This window comes from Electrona antarctica (assembly GCF_951216825.1).
Source record: "Electrona antarctica genome assembly, chromosome: 5".
Lineage (NCBI taxonomy): Eukaryota > Metazoa > Chordata > Actinopteri > Myctophiformes > Myctophidae > Electrona > Electrona antarctica.
The window spans coordinates 15237197-15253092 of NC_136810.1; the positions used below are offsets into that span (position 1 = coordinate 15237197).

General features: G+C 44.3%; 1 long non-coding RNA gene across 1 annotated transcript in view; it reads right to left on the reverse strand.

Moving 5' to 3' along the window:
* Positions 1–7430: 7430 nt before the first annotated feature.
* The window catches only part of LOC306923057, an 86397-nt gene continuing 77931 nt past the window's right edge, over positions 7431–15896 (reverse strand). Inside the window, exon 3 of the long non-coding RNA XR_013789994.1 lies at positions 7431–7509. This is a non-coding gene — a long non-coding RNA (uncharacterized lncRNA). The remainder of the gene's footprint in view (positions 7510–15896) is intronic.

The window sequence follows — 15896 nt, forward strand, 5'->3', positions numbered from 1 at the left end:
GCCTGGTGTGAGACCTGCGTAGCGCTCATCAATGAATTAACACATTCTGGGCGGGAACCCCTTTTGGTGTTTTAAGCATTATGTTATGCTTTAGCTGTTGAAAAATAGCAGATCTTGTAGGTCTGCTATTTTTGAAATTTTTTGAAAATGTGGCGCAAATCTTTGAATATATATTCTTTCAAAGCGAACGTTTTTAACTCAAATCTTTTGGGGAGGTCCCTGGAACATATTTTCAGATGGGGGTCGGTGGCCAATTACATATAGTTTCTGGGGTCCTTGACATGAAATATTGAGCACCACTGATATAGAAACATATTTATCGTATTTCAGAAAACTGACAGGATTTAGAAGACATTTTTTTAAATTTTGAAGTCAGGTCTAAATTAATTAAACTAGCGTTAGGGCTGTGTGTCTGCCAGAGCTCATCTCTTATAGCGCAGTGGTTCTCCAGCATTGTCATGCCAAGGACGACCGAATTTAGATCAGTAATTGGCGGACCGCAGACCACCGTACTGAAAGTACTTTGTGCCAGGGAGCCCAATAAGAGAGGATTTGTGTTAAACAATATTGCTCAAAGTTAAATAGACACAATATATAACAGGGTTAAACTTTTTTTTTCTTTTTTTATATTAGCATATTTTGCTGGGGATCCCCTTCAAGGAATCGATTCCATCAGATTTGGAACCGCCTACCTACAGGAATCGTTAAAGGGAATCGGACCGTTTAGACTCAAGGGAATCGTTAAGGAATCAGAATCGTTACCCTAGTGTGTGTGTGTGTGTGTGTGTGTGTGTGTGTGTGTGTGTGTCTGTGTGTGTCTGATTGTGTCATCAGAGAGTCGGGGGTGGTGAGCTGAGCTGACAAGAGAGTCTGGACTAAGGAGCACATTCCTCAGCCCATGGGTGGCCTTAAGAGTGGTCAGGGGTCATCTTTTAATGTCTTGTCGACCTGCAGGCCTCAGAAGAGGACATGTTTGTCGACTAACGACTAATGAGGTGCAAGTAGAAGACAGCGTCATCACTCACAGCGGTACAAGCAGTCTGACACGCGCAGCACACACACACACACACACACACACACACACACACACACACACACACACACACACACACACACACACACACACACACACACACACACACACACACACACACACACACACACACACACACACACACACACACACACACACACACACACACACACACACACACACACACACCGAGCGAGAGATGGATGAACAACTTTTTCTTGTCTTAACTCAATTTCTTTCCTCCGATTGTATTTCATCCCCTTATGGGTCCCGCTTTCCTGTGGAAGTGGATTTGAGCTGTAAGATCTGTTCAGTGCCCTTCTCCTTCTCAGCAGACAGACAGATGATCCAGTAAGATCTGTTCAGTGCCTTCTCCTTCTCAGCAGACAGACAGATGATCCAGTAAGATCTGTTCAGTGCCCTTCTCCTTCTCAGCAGACAGACAGATGATCCAGTAAGATCTGTTCAGTGCCCTTCTCCTTCTCAGCAGACAGACAGATGATCCAGCCTGAGCTGTAAGATGTGTTCAGTGCCCTTCTCAGCAGACAGACAGATGATCCAGCCTAAGATGTGTTCAGTGCCCTTCTCCTTCTCCTTCTCAGCAGACAGACAGATGATCCAGCCTGCCCTTTGGTCTCCAATCGTAACTGAAACAGATCAATACCCAGGCCCGCTTGCCTGTCAACCGTATACCCACATGCACGCACGCACGCACCCACCCACACACGCACGCACGCACCCACACACGCACGCGCGCACGTATTGGATTGCAATTTCTACCATTCTCTTTTGCCACTTTTTATTATCCTGCACATCAAAAATTGCTGTAACTGTTGTAGATCGGTAGATTGTAAATTGGTGTGTAGCACCATTGTGCGGGCATGTAAAAACCAGGCATAACTCCCTCAATTAGTCTGAATTGTAAATTGTAATATTTTCTTAATTGTAAGCCTCACTCCCCGATTCTTCGTCAACCATAAAACTAAAATGTCTTGTGAGGACCATTGCCCTCACAATATCTATCACATTTATAGTAATACGTGCACAGTGCACAGTCACACACACACACACACACACACACACACACACACACACACACACACACACACACACACACACACACACACACACACACACACACACACACACACACACACACACACACACACACACACACACACACACACACACAGCAGCATCAAAGCCAGTGTGACCGGCTGGCATGTATAGGAACAGGACATGGAAGTGTGTGTCACGGCAGGGGGGGGGGGCACATTCCTGGGGTGGTTCCCAGCGCAGAGGAGCAGCGTGGCTGAAGGATGACGCAGCTGTGGCATGCCTCTCTGAGATTCCTGCATCTCGTCTAGCGTCGTTAAAGCGCGCCGCTCTGCATGGTCAGACAGACTGACTGCATCCCAGTTACAGGTTGAAGCAACAATACAAGATCAGCGTGGGAAGTAACCATCTCTGTGTGTGCGTGCGTGTGCGTGCGTGCGTGCGTGCGTGCGTGCGTGCGTGCGTGTGTGTGGTCTTTTGCGACTTCATGCCACATCAACGGTAGCTTTAAGTGGCTTAATTATCACTTTGTCATGACTTGAATAAATTAATAATTACGTAGCCATGTGCCAATTAAGAATTTAGATAAATTCTACGTCAGTAGTTCTCAAACTTTTTCGTAACTCATGTACAAGCCGTGACGTGCTGTGAGCCTTTATATCAGCTAGCTGTTGAATAGCCAACACAAAAATGTAAAATGTCACAGATGCTTTCCCGGTTAAGATGGATTCATATAAATATTGCTACTATAATGTGTCTACAATTTAGTTCTGGACTCTACTATTCATAGCTGTCGAGCAGAACACTTGTGTCTCCATATTTCATCTTGTGTTTATTTTTTTTCTTCATAAATTCACAGTATATTACACTTTGTTCTATGACAGTATCAGGCAAATAAGGCAGCAGAAACAGCCAATCTACAAAGTCACAACATTGTGAATCATGGTGCATTGTGAGCTTTCAGATGATACATTTTTGCTATTTATGAAAAACATGAACATTAAAAATTTGAACATTTTTGCATGCAATGTCATGCCCGAAATAAGAGACAGACAGAATTCTGTCTGTGGGTTTCATAAATATTTTGGACAATGCTTTTACCCAACAGTGACAATATAATAGCCTACAGCTGGTGCTCTGGGCTTGAACATGAAATTGGAATACTGAAAAAGAAAAAATAATCCCTTTTGAGTTTTCTACCTACTTTCATGCATCAATGCTTGCACATTTTATAGGATGTACAGCATTTATGGGATTGGTTTATCACATACAGTACTGCAAGGGTATAGAATCAAATTAAATCCTATTCAGACACCATTTAAACTGAAACCACAAAACAGCCTGAGCAATACAGGCCGGGACCATCTCCACCATATATATGAGAGAGAGAGAGAGAGAGAGAGAGAGAGAGAGAGAGAGAGAGAGAGAGAGAGAGAGAGAGAGAGAGAGAGAGAGAGAGAGAGAGAGAGAGAGAGAGAGAGAGAGAGAGAGAGAGAGAGAGAGAGAGAGAGAGAGAGAGAGAGAGAGAGAGAGAGAGAGACACACACACACACACACACACACACACACACACACACACACACACACACACACACACACACACACACACACACACACACACAGTCTTTTTTCTAAGTTTTATAAAAAAAGACCTGTAAGGACTTCACAGCAGCCCAGGAGAAGGGGAACGCGTAGCCCAGGAGAAGGGGAACGCGTAGCCCAGGAGAAGGGGAACGCGTAGCCCAGGAGAAGGAGAACGCGTAGCCCAGGAGAAGGGGAACGCGTAGCCCAGGAGAAGGGGAACGCGTAGCCCAGGAGAAGGGGAACGCGTAGCCCAGGAGAAGGGGAACGCGTAGCCCAGGAGAAGGAGAACGCGTAGCCCAGGAGAAGGGGAACGCGTAGCCCAGGAGAAGGGGAACGCGTAGCCCAGGAGAAGGGGAACGCGCAGTTCTGTTTTCCCTGACAACCACAGAAACTCAAACTGCACTCAGACAATAAGAGCAATAGATCCAGACTGAAATATCAACCATAATTTGACTATTTTGATGGCCTTGACTGGCAATTATGCAGTCGATGTGTCTTGATTTTTAACGACAACCCGGTGTCCCAATTCTGAGCAATGGTGAACATTTCCAACAGCTTTGAAAATTAGACGATCTACAAGCTCACAGTGGGTATTTTTTGAGCATTTGTGTGAATTTCCCTGGTTGTCTATGTTTTAGCTTTACAGTTTTTCACTTTCTGTACAGCACTTTGTAAACCCTGAGTTGTGAAATGTGCTATATAAATAAAGTGAATTGGATTGGATTAAAAAGGTACAGTATTTGTGTTCATTTGTATTTATTTGCTCATGCTACAAGTTAAATGTTCTCATATCTACAGTATATAGGGCACGTGGACGGGACGACCATTCAATGTACAGCAATAAGGGCGGCAGAAAAGAACATGGCGGTCTTCTATTCGGTTCTTCAAGCTATATAGATTTATTTTTCTTTTCCTTTTTGTAATTGAACAGTAAATGTTGATTATGATGTTTGTCAAAAGTCCAAACATTAGGATGGACAGTTTGGGCACGGTACCAAAACAAATTCCATCGGTCAGGCTCTATTCAATGTTGTGAACACGGAACTACACCCTCCACGCTTTGAGACATGCAGTGGAGGCCTGGAAGAAGACATCGGGGGGGGGGGGTCCTCTCTCTTCTTCCCTAACATCACTGCACCAGTGCAGACTTTTCCTTTATTATTAGAGCACGTATACAAGATGCAAATGGCGTGAAATAATGTGTTGGCAACGACCAAGACAAAAACACGTCCACTTCATTTATATTCATTCATTACTTAGCATATGGATGAGCGCCTGCTCATGTCGTATTGTTACGAGACAGCTAATTTACAAACACAAATACACACACAAATGCCCACACAAAGTGCCAATCACACAAACATGGAGGTACAGTACATACATGGCCGCACGCACGCACGCATGCACGCACGCACGCACGCACGCACGCACGCACTTTTTGTTTGACATGAAATTGGTTCCTGAACCGCCATCGTTGTCTCCTTCTGAGATCCAAATTGAATTGCTTGTCCCCTGCGAGCCCACACTGCCTCCTCCCTCCCTCTGCCACCAACCATCTCCCCAAATTGAACCCAGTGGCTGTGCGTGACCTATGCAAATGAACGGGGTGGGAGGAAGCCTTACAGCCATCTCCTTATAGCTAAATAATAAATAAAAATGCACAATAAATAAATAATTCAAATGCCGCCTTGAGACCCAGTCTCACGGGTCTCCCGCCAGCCGCCCACCACCTCCACTATCCCGTCACCTCCCACTCCCAACCACTCTCTAATTCATTGCCCCCCACTGTCACTGCATAGTCAATCAATAGCCAATTAAACAAATGCGCGAGAGGTCTCCAGTGGCCTGTGTGTGTGTGTGTGTGTGTGTGTGTGTGTGTGTGTGTGTGTGTGGTGCTGCCTGGCCAGGGAAATAAATATGCAAATGATTCATTGGAGATACAAGTGTCAGGGGCATCTTCAGACTAAGCTTGGAGGAGGAGAGGAACTTCGAAGGAAAGGACAGGAAGAATCCTTTTTTGGTCATTGTTTGCATAATGTACATTATGTAGTCTCAGTGACTACTGACCTCCTAGCACTGCACCTCCCACTGCCTGCTCTGCACAACCTGCTAGCACTGGTAAATGGTACATTTATTTATATAGCACCGTTATCCAAGACACTTTAGAATCACAGTCATACACGGATGGCAGGGAAAACCATGCAAGGCACCAACCTGCTCAACGGGAGCAATTAAGGGTCCAGTGTCTTGCTCAAGGACACTTTGGGAACCGAAAGGCTTTCGGTTCCCAAGCGACTGCTCTACCTCCTGAGCGTAAAAACTTTGAAAACATTTACTGTACTGTAAGGCACTAGGCAGGCACACTGCCCCCAGCTGTTGCCTCGTTCAGGTTTGCCTCACAGAGATCAAGCCTGCTCCTGACAACTCAGCGGTGTTCAAGTTGCAAACCGATCAGCAGAGAATAGAAAATGATCATTAGCACAGCAAAACATTAACTCATCATTCCACTTTTGGCCTCACTCCACGGGCCCCTTGTCTGCTTCAGAATTGATTTCACGCTTTTAATGTTTGGTTTTTAAAGTTTAAAATGCACCTTTCTCTCAAACAAGCCTCTGTTGAACATCCAGGTTTTCTGTGAGCCAGTGTGACCCTGGGAAGGACTGAAGGGGAAATGTGGAACAAGCAACACCTTGACCTCCTCATCCACTATGCATCATACTGTAGGGAGTGCTAGCAAACCTCCATCTCTCTCACACGCACGCACGCACGCACGCACGCACGCACGCTATCATCTATCTCCCCCTTTCATGTTGTGCATTCCTCTCTTCTTCCTCGAACTCTGCAAGCACAGAACCGTGTCCAGCTCTCTTTGATGTCAGGGTCCAGGTTATCCGCTGCCTGGCTAATTTTAGATGGCCCTTTTTAGCCGCCGGCGCTCTCTAGGGAGGGGAGGGTGGTGCCAAGTGTAGGAACCTCAACCTTTTTGGTAACTGCAATCCGGACAAGGTGATTCACTACACTGCTTGCTTCCGCAGCCCAATAAGACGTTGGTCAAGCTAGCAACAGTGTTGTTTTTGGCAGCAAAATTTGATTTTAGTTTTAGTCATAGTCTTTTGAATAGTTTAGTTTAGTTTTTTGTCACATTTTAGTCACATTTTAGTTTTAATGTTAGTTTTAGTCGACTAAATATCATAATATTTTAGTCGACTAAATCTACACTCAAATGTATTTTAGCGGGCCTTGATGCCGTCGTAATGACAGTTTTTACACTTGCTAAAAATAGCCAATCTACAAGATCACAACGCGTTGTAGAGCTGCTATTTTCAGCATGCAACCAAGTGTAAAATGACTTATACTGGATCTCTAGTCCCTTCCTATCATTTTAGTCTAGTTTTTATTTGTTGACAAAATTGACAGTATATTTAGTCATAGTTTTAGTCATCATGGCTTCGTTTTATTTTGTTTTTATGGAGTTTATCAGTGAAAAAAGGTAGTGGACAAACATTTTTCGTCATAGTATTAGTTGACGACACAACAACACTGGCTAGCAAGTTAAAAGTTAATGAAAGGTAAAATGCCATTTCATCCGAGGCGGTTTGCTGCATAAACAGGCAGCATCTCGCGGGAGATGTTGGCGGAGCGGAGTGCTATCAAAACCACACGGGTGACCAGAGATTATCAATGTAAACAGATTGTGGTGGCAGATGGCGCGGTGGGTGGGAGGTGGAGGTGGAAGTCGGGGCCTTACCTTTCCTCTGAGTGGGAGGGGGGTGGGGGGAAGACGTTCTAGACGTTCTCTGCTGTTCACACGCAGGCTGGAAATGTCAGCGGCCGGCCTGCCAAGAACAAGACAGACAGCGTTAGACAAAGACCAACAGAAAGGGATTTGGAGGCGTTTTTGTTTCTCAATCTTACTCTGCCAATCTGTCGATGATGGTTAAACCTAATTTGTACGTTGTCATGATTCATTTTGTGATGATTTCATTTAATACTATTCTTTATTATTAAATGAGTTGAAGCCTGCCATGTTTAGCCCACAGACTATATAGTTCGTTTAGCCAAACTACATACTGTAGTTTGTTTGATTATTAAGGAAACAATGGGTTCCATACTTCCATTAATTTCAGTATGAAAACACTCGTCAATGATGACGTCTGATGATGTCAACAACATTCCGTGCTCAAACGGACAGACAGACAGACATACACACAAAGCTGTGCATTGGAGCCGCTGCACCGTTCAAAATATCCAATGCACAAAATATCATTGCCTTATTTTCTGTAAAATTCATTATTGGTGCGTTTAAATGCATTTTAAAGTGCAGGTTGAAGTTCATTGGTTCATAATAGTATTTTTCTATCAGAATCATATAGGATTTTACTGGTGGCCCCTGGAGAAAATATAGATTCATGAACAAAATTGTAATGTTCATGATGTATTAACCATGCAATGATGTTCATGGAAGTCCTCATAAATCGTTAAATTAGCCCAAAGCCTTTGCTCTTTTGCAGCGCGATTCATTCGCACTCACTTCGTTTTCTCGTTGGTTTCATTCGTTCATTCCGGCAGGCAGGCCTTTCAGGCAATTCCTGCTCCTTACCCCCTGCTTCACCTCAGGCCATGAATAATAATGTTGTATTTATGGAGAGAAACCAACCACCTTGTTAAAGCCATAAGAAGCCTGAAAATAAAAGGCAGGCCCTGTATCCCAACAGGCAGCAGAGATTATTAAAGTTTTAAGAGCTGCCGAGAGAGCCGGGAGAAGAGCGCGTACAGTACAGTGCAGTGCAGTACAGTACACAGCCCCCCTATGGCTTCACTGAGTGGTTCTGACTGACTCCTCAGAGCCTGGCTCAAGACAGAACATAACACTGTCAGTGCAACCTTGTACCCTGCGGCAATAGCCCCCCATACCACCCTCACCCGCTTTCCAAGACCAAGAACAGAGAGAGAGTAGCAGGGAGTCTTGAAAGTAAGTTCAAGTACCCCAGTCAGTGGTTCTCGAACATGTTCATGCCAAGGGCCTCCAGATTGATGTGTAGCGTTAGGCCACAGACCCCCCCCCCCCCCCCCCCCATCTAAAATCTAAATAAAGATTTTGTACCAGGGGACCCCCATAACAGAACATCTGTGCCCGAGATTTTCGAACACTGTGTGCGGTTGTAGAAGTATAGGGTTAAAGTGGTTTTTATGCTCTATTATCTCATGATAAAGCAGGGAAACCCCCTCAAGGACAACTGGGGGTCCCCATGCAGCCCCCCGCACACCAGGGGTCTTTTGAGAACTTTCGTTGAGCCCAGCAGTCGACATCGAGCGAAGACGCGCGGCTTCTTCTAACGCATACAAACGCGCGCCTCACTCACACAGGCCATTAAGCCTGGGTTTTATGTGACTAAGGCAAAATGTGCTGCATGGAAGCAAAGCGCTCGCGCGACGGCCCCGGTATGACTGATGCGGCTCCATGAGCAGCGGGCAGATGAGCAGAGCACTGCTGGGTTGATTTACAGGCTCAATCTGATGCCAGCGGCGTCCCGCTCGCTCCCTACAGGATGACTTACGAGGGTGAAGACGCCACCTTTCCATTTCCATTTTATGATGAGGAATGGCGGCATGCAGCTTGTCCTTGTATCAGTGGGGAGCAAGCTTAGGGGAAAGACCACCACCGTTCATTTTTATCATTCATCATTTTAGAATGTGCCAGCATAGTCTACAAAAATATTTGATATTTATATTATATATATATTATATATTTAGTTTTAATGTGAAAAAATCAAGATCTTAAAAAAAAATCAAGATCTTAAGATGTCAGTTATAGAGGGTATGCGTGTGACATCATCATCAAACCAGGAAGTTATGCAGGAACGCCTACTAAGTGGCAAAAAACTACTTTCTGGCCTTGACAGCCCATACATCCACACAGAAAAGTCTTATCTGATTGCATTAAACAACATTAAACAATGTTAAACTCACTTTGCCTGTTGCTTTGCCACTCGATTTGCCACTCGATGTGCCATTCACTTTAAGCATGCGCATACTCTCTATACTTGTGTGTGTGTGTGGCGTGCATCAAAAACGTATCAATTAGCGACACTGGCACGCATAAATAAAGCCTTGGGACTGAGAAGGGACAACTAAACAGTTTAATGCTTGCTTGGTTCCATTCGGAATAATGATGAGAAATCTTTTGTTGCGAGACATTTTAATGCTGTGGGTCATGCAGTAAGCACTTTGAGGTTCCAGGGGATTGAAGTTGTAAACCCCCTAAAAAGAGGGGGTGATAGGGACAGAGCGTTACTCCAAAGGGAGGCCTATTGGATTCACACACTCCAGACAGATCATCCTAAAGGTCTTAAATGAGGAGCTTTTATTGGGCTGCTTCCTTTAGAGTTTAGCTTTAGTCAGCCACATTGGCTTATACAATTGGGCATTCCAAATTCCATTATATGGTTTAGAAGTTCTACAATGAGAACAGATATGAGTGGTCTGGATTCCAATGGTCTCTCTTCTTTATATATATATATTTAATGTTTTCCATATTTATTGTCTTTATACATTTCTAATGAGTTTAAAAAGCATAGACTCAAAGTGTGAGTTTGGCATTGTCTGTTTTGTCTATTAACTTCCCAGGCACTTTAGGGGCAGGCCCCATATTCAGTATGATAGCTCATTGTGATGTATTCATATTTTACTATATCTATTTATACGCATATGATTGTTTATCCGTTCTTGGTACTATAATTAGTCTTTGATACTGTGTAAGAGGATAACAGGTGACACCTGTCTTTAATTACTGTTGATTGTATCTCACATATAAAGACCTCACTTCCTGGTATCTTGTCATAACGCTGACGAAGGCCACACAGGCCGAAACGCGTTCATTATCAACGTCAGAGGTAAATAAATTCATATCAAAAGGACATACAATGAGTGCTGGCATTTTCTTCATTTCAACTTGTATATTCGAGCCTTGCACCGTAAGAACTTTATTCTAACCTGGAATGTTGCGGGTTGTCTGATTCGGCAGTACTTTCTTGATCTGAATGGCAACCTATTCATTGGTGAGCAAGTTAATAATAAAAAAAAAAAGTTGTTGGAAATCTTTTATTCAAATTTCCATACATTTTTGATCATCACTTTTTATAAAAGCAATTATGACAAGGACATAAAGCTGCTTCCCAGCTTGTCCTCTCTGTTAAAACGTTTCCCTTCTCTCTGTCAAAACACTGAAAGGCAAGAGACTGAGTTATATACTTAAGTGAGTTCACAACTAAGTGCAGATGATGGGGTCAGGACACCAGGGAACAGTGGGGTGTGGTAGAGAACACTGTGGTAGAGTGGGAATCACAAGTCACAACCCAAGCCAACAGTATCATATGAAAGAAAGATGGAGCTGAAACTAGTGGGAGAAATGAATGCGTGGGTGAGGACAGAGGGAGAGAGCTAGAGCGTGGCAGATAGTTATAGGGAGAAGGAACTGGGAGAACAAACAAGTGGAGACAGAGCAAACTACAGTGAGGAGAATATTGTTTAAACAATTGATGAAGATCGAGAGAGAAAGGTAAATCACCGGAAGACAGATGAAAAGTGAGCCTGACAGCCTGGAAAGCAGGAACATTTAGCCCTCCATTAGCAGCCAAAATGCATTAGCGCATCATTGAAGCGCTGTGTAATAAGCATAAAACAAATATAATTAGGTTTATATAATTAGTCCTCATCGTTGATAGCTACACTTCTCCTTGCGTTCCCTGTGGACAGCCACCCACCGGACGGACAAACACTGGAAAACAGGATTCAGTGTCTCTGTCAAAGCACAGACTCTCTACAGGGAGCGTGGCACCGTGGGAGATGGATAACAGAGGGGGCTGGCGGTCACTTCTCATCAGGGATCGTTCTGAAGACATCAGAGATGTCACTACACTGTGTAAACATGTTCAATCAGCAGGGGCTACTATGCATGTCAACAGCCTGCAGTGTGGCCTCGGTCACCATCACTCACTGCACGCTTCTATTGTTGTAGCCATCTGTGTGCCGTTTATGCCTGTTTAATGTGTGAATATCGTCAGTGTCTTTGTTTAAACATTGTTTGTCCAAAACGTTACTATACAGGAAATGGAGAAAAAAGGAAAACCTACAGCATGTTCCAATGTAGATATTATTTAGTCACAAAATGTAGTTACTCATTGGTTCAACCATGCAGCGGACTTAACAGCATGTCATTTATAGGCTAGGATTTTAAGAGATCTATACAAACTCACACCAGCTCAGTGGCCTTGTGGTTAGAGTGTCCGCCCTGATACTGGGAGGTCGGGGTTCAATCCCCGGCCGGGTCATACCAAAGACCCAGTGCCTCCCTGCTTGACACTCATCATCAAGGGTTGGATTGGGGGTAAGTCCCTGCAACATACTAGCGTCATGTCCAGGGGGTGTACTTGTACATCAAGCTGCCTCACGCTACAGAAACAGGAGATAGGCTCCTGCCCTATGGGCCTCATGGCTCGGCAAGGCTACTTATACAAACTCAACACGTCACATCGTGACATGTTGTGAACATGTAGATCATCTCTTGATTCACTACATTTGTCGCCATACAACAAAGTTATAAAATAGGACGATCTACGGTGTGTATTGTAGCCATGTGTGTGATGATCTCACAGCAGCCATCGGTCAGTGATGAACTATTTGTCTTGAGAGATGCTCTGTACAACACTCTCTCCTTCACGCTGTGAACCCTGGGAGCACGCCGGGAGTCCATGAAAACTACTGATTGTGTGTTAGGGCCACTTTAAACATGCAAGGGGGCCATCGCAATAGGTTGAGTTATTTCCGCCTGTACACGTTTCGTTATAAACTTCGGTCGAGACAGATGTGTTTAGACGGAGAGTTGTTCTGCGTGTGTGTGGTGCTCATGCACTCTGGATGTCCAAACAGAAACCTCCAACTAATCATCCTGCCCTAGACAATATTTGCAATTCACATAAGTTACCGCCGGCATTGTACGTATGGATTCGTTGCAGATGATCAATGAACCCTCTGCTTTTGGCCTCTGCAAACGTAAATTTGATTTCGACATTCAGCGCATCATACTAATTGTAATATCAATATCAAATGAATTGCTTTTTGGGCCATCTCGTGGAGCATCAGTGTGTGTGGTAAACCATTCCAGCACAGATATTCAAGATGTAATCGGGTGGGATAAAAGTTCAGGCGTTCCACACACACTGAACCTATTGTCTTTCCCTCTGTTCCAGACACTGAGGCAAATCAAGAATCAAGACGAGAAACACACGTGACACTAACAGGTTTATAGTTGGCTGCGCACGGCCGTGCAACCAACACGCCATAGATAAGGAATCTAACCTAAAGCAGGGGGTGACGGGGCGCTGAAAAGCCATTCCTGTCTTGTGAGTCGGTAATGGGGTCTCATTGGTCTCGGAGGGGGGGGTCGGGGGGGGGGGGGGGGGGGGGGCAGGGGCACAGGTCTGCAGCTGTCTCCAGCACAGAGCACTCACAGCTGTGAGCTCTGGCAGTGGAGAGCACACTCAGGACGCTGACTGTTGGCACACAACGGCTGGCTATTCGAACAGACACGACCTATACAAGCTTGTAGATATGCTATTTTTCAGAAAGAAATTAGAACAATTCAGATGATTCGTTTAGAAACTATTTCAAAATGTTTGAATTTATTTTATGGAAGATTTTGATGTTAAAAAAAAAATGTGTGTGGGGGGAGGGGGGATGAAAAGAATAAAAAATGTCAGGGGCGCCAGAGTGAAAATGGTTAAGAGCCGTGGTTCAAATGGTGCTGCAGCAGCCATGCCCTCGTTGGTCTCGGGGGTGTGAGCAGAGCTCTGTAGTTGCCTCTACCCCAGAGCACTCACAGCTGTGAGTGTGGCACTGGACCGCACATGGCACTGGACGCTCATGGGCAGGCCAGCTGGGCATGGGGGGATTTAGTCTGACTGAGTGAGGACTCACATTTCCTTCCGGGTTTTTTTTTTCCGTCTTTACCCATAAACACACATTTGATGTTGAGATATATCATGTAAACAGCTACTGTATGTTCCGTTAACCACGCAATCCCTAACATTAAAAGAATGTTCAAAAATAGCGTATTTAAATTTGATTAAGCATGCCCAAACTAGTTCACGCCATGGGTTTAAACTTTAAAAAAGATGTGGTTAACGATGCCATGTCCCCATCTCAGGTCCTCCGGGGTATTTTTCGTCACAGTACATCAGAACCAAATGTGAAATGTGTCCTAAATATTAGCAGAAGTGTTTTAACCCATCCTAACTATGAGGAGCAGTGGTTTAACCCATCCTAACTATGAGGAGCAGTGGTTTGACCCATCCTAACTATGAGGAGCAGTGGTTTAACCCATCCTAACTATGAGGAGCAGTGGTTTAACCCATCCTAACGATGAGGAGCAGTGGTTTAACCCATCCTAACTATGAGGAGCAGTGGTTTAACCCATCCTAACTATGAGGAGCAGTGGTTTAACCCATCCTAACTATGAGGAGCAGTGGTTTAACCCATCCTAACTATGCGGAGCAGTGGTTTAACCCATCCTAACCATGAGGAGCAGTGGTTTAACCCATCCTAACTATGAGGAGCAGTGGTTTAACCCATCCTAACTATGAGGAGCAGTGGTTTAACCCATCCTAACTATGAGGAGCAGTGGTTTAACCCATCCTAACTATGAGGAGCAGTGGTTCAACCCATCCTAACTATGAGGAGCAGTGGTTTAACCCATCCTAACTATGAGGAGGCGGAGCAGTGGTTTAACCCATCCTAACTATGAGGAGCAGTGGTTTAACCCATCCTAACTATGAGGAGCAGTGGTTTAACCCATCCTAACTATGAGGAGCAGTGGTTTAACCCATCCTAACTATGAGGAGCAGTGGTTTAACCCATCCTAACTATGAGGAGCAGTGGTTTAACCCATCCTAACTATGAGGAGCAGTGGTTTAACCCATCCTAACTATGAGGAGCAGTGGTTTAACCCATCCTAACTATGAGGAGCAGTGGTTTAACCCATCCTAACTATGAGGAGCAGTGGTTTAACCCATCCGCAGTGGTGGAAAGTACTGCATTTGAGGTATTTGTACTTTACGTCAGTATTACATCCTTATATCCTACTTTTACTTCAACTCCACTACATCTCAGATACAAATAGTGTTTTTACTCCACTACATAAGTTACAAGTTACTTTGTAGATTTTGATTATTATTATTATTACAAAACATGCATTAACCACTTCAGTCCTATATACATTTTATACAGTACATTTTGGCTGATCTACATGAAGGTCACAATCTGTGAGCTTGTAGATCAACCATTTTCAAAAGATTTTTATACATTTCAAAACTTGAAATGGGACATTATGCATAATGAGTACCATTAGTTTTAGGCCTACTATAAGTACATTGTGGTACCAACATTTTCATACATTTTTCGATATAGTATACAATATTTCAATATTGCAGTATTGATACTTTTACTAAAATAATTGAGTACTTTTTTCCACCACTGCCCATCCGAACTACTAGGAGCCCCTCAAAAACGTACACTTTGTTGAATTCAGGATTTTACTGCATATTCTGTAGGACTTTCAACCTCCAGATGATTGGTGTTCATCCAAAGGTTTTTCAAAATGAAAGCGTTTGAGGCAGATTTCTGTTTGTATATTTGTATTTGTATTTGGGGCTGTGTGTGTGTGTGTGTGTGTGTGTGTGTGTGTGTGTGTGTGTGTGTGTGTGTGTGTGTGTGTGTGTGTGTGTGTGTGTGTGTGTGTGTGTGTACGTGCGTGCGTGCGTGCGTGCGTGCGTGTGTGCGTGCGTCTGTCCACGGTGTGTCCAGACTCCAGACAGAGCTAATCTCAAATCTGGAGTCATAAGCCATAGATGACTGACATCACTGGCTAGCCACAAAGTCAGAGATCCACATTCTAGCCACAACGTGGATCCTCAGATCAACATGATTGTATTTTGTTCTCACATTTTCTTTCCACCGTTTCCACACTCTCATTTCTGGGGAATGTGAGGAAGCTTGTAGAATTTAAAACGGGAATAGGTCATCACGTCGTGGTCAGACTATTAAGATGCCCTTCTGGGCTCAATATTATGAATATGATTGATGGAGGAAATGCAGGAAGGAACAGCCTCCTATAGCGCACGCACGCACGCACGCACGCACGCACGCACGCACGCACGCACGCACGCAC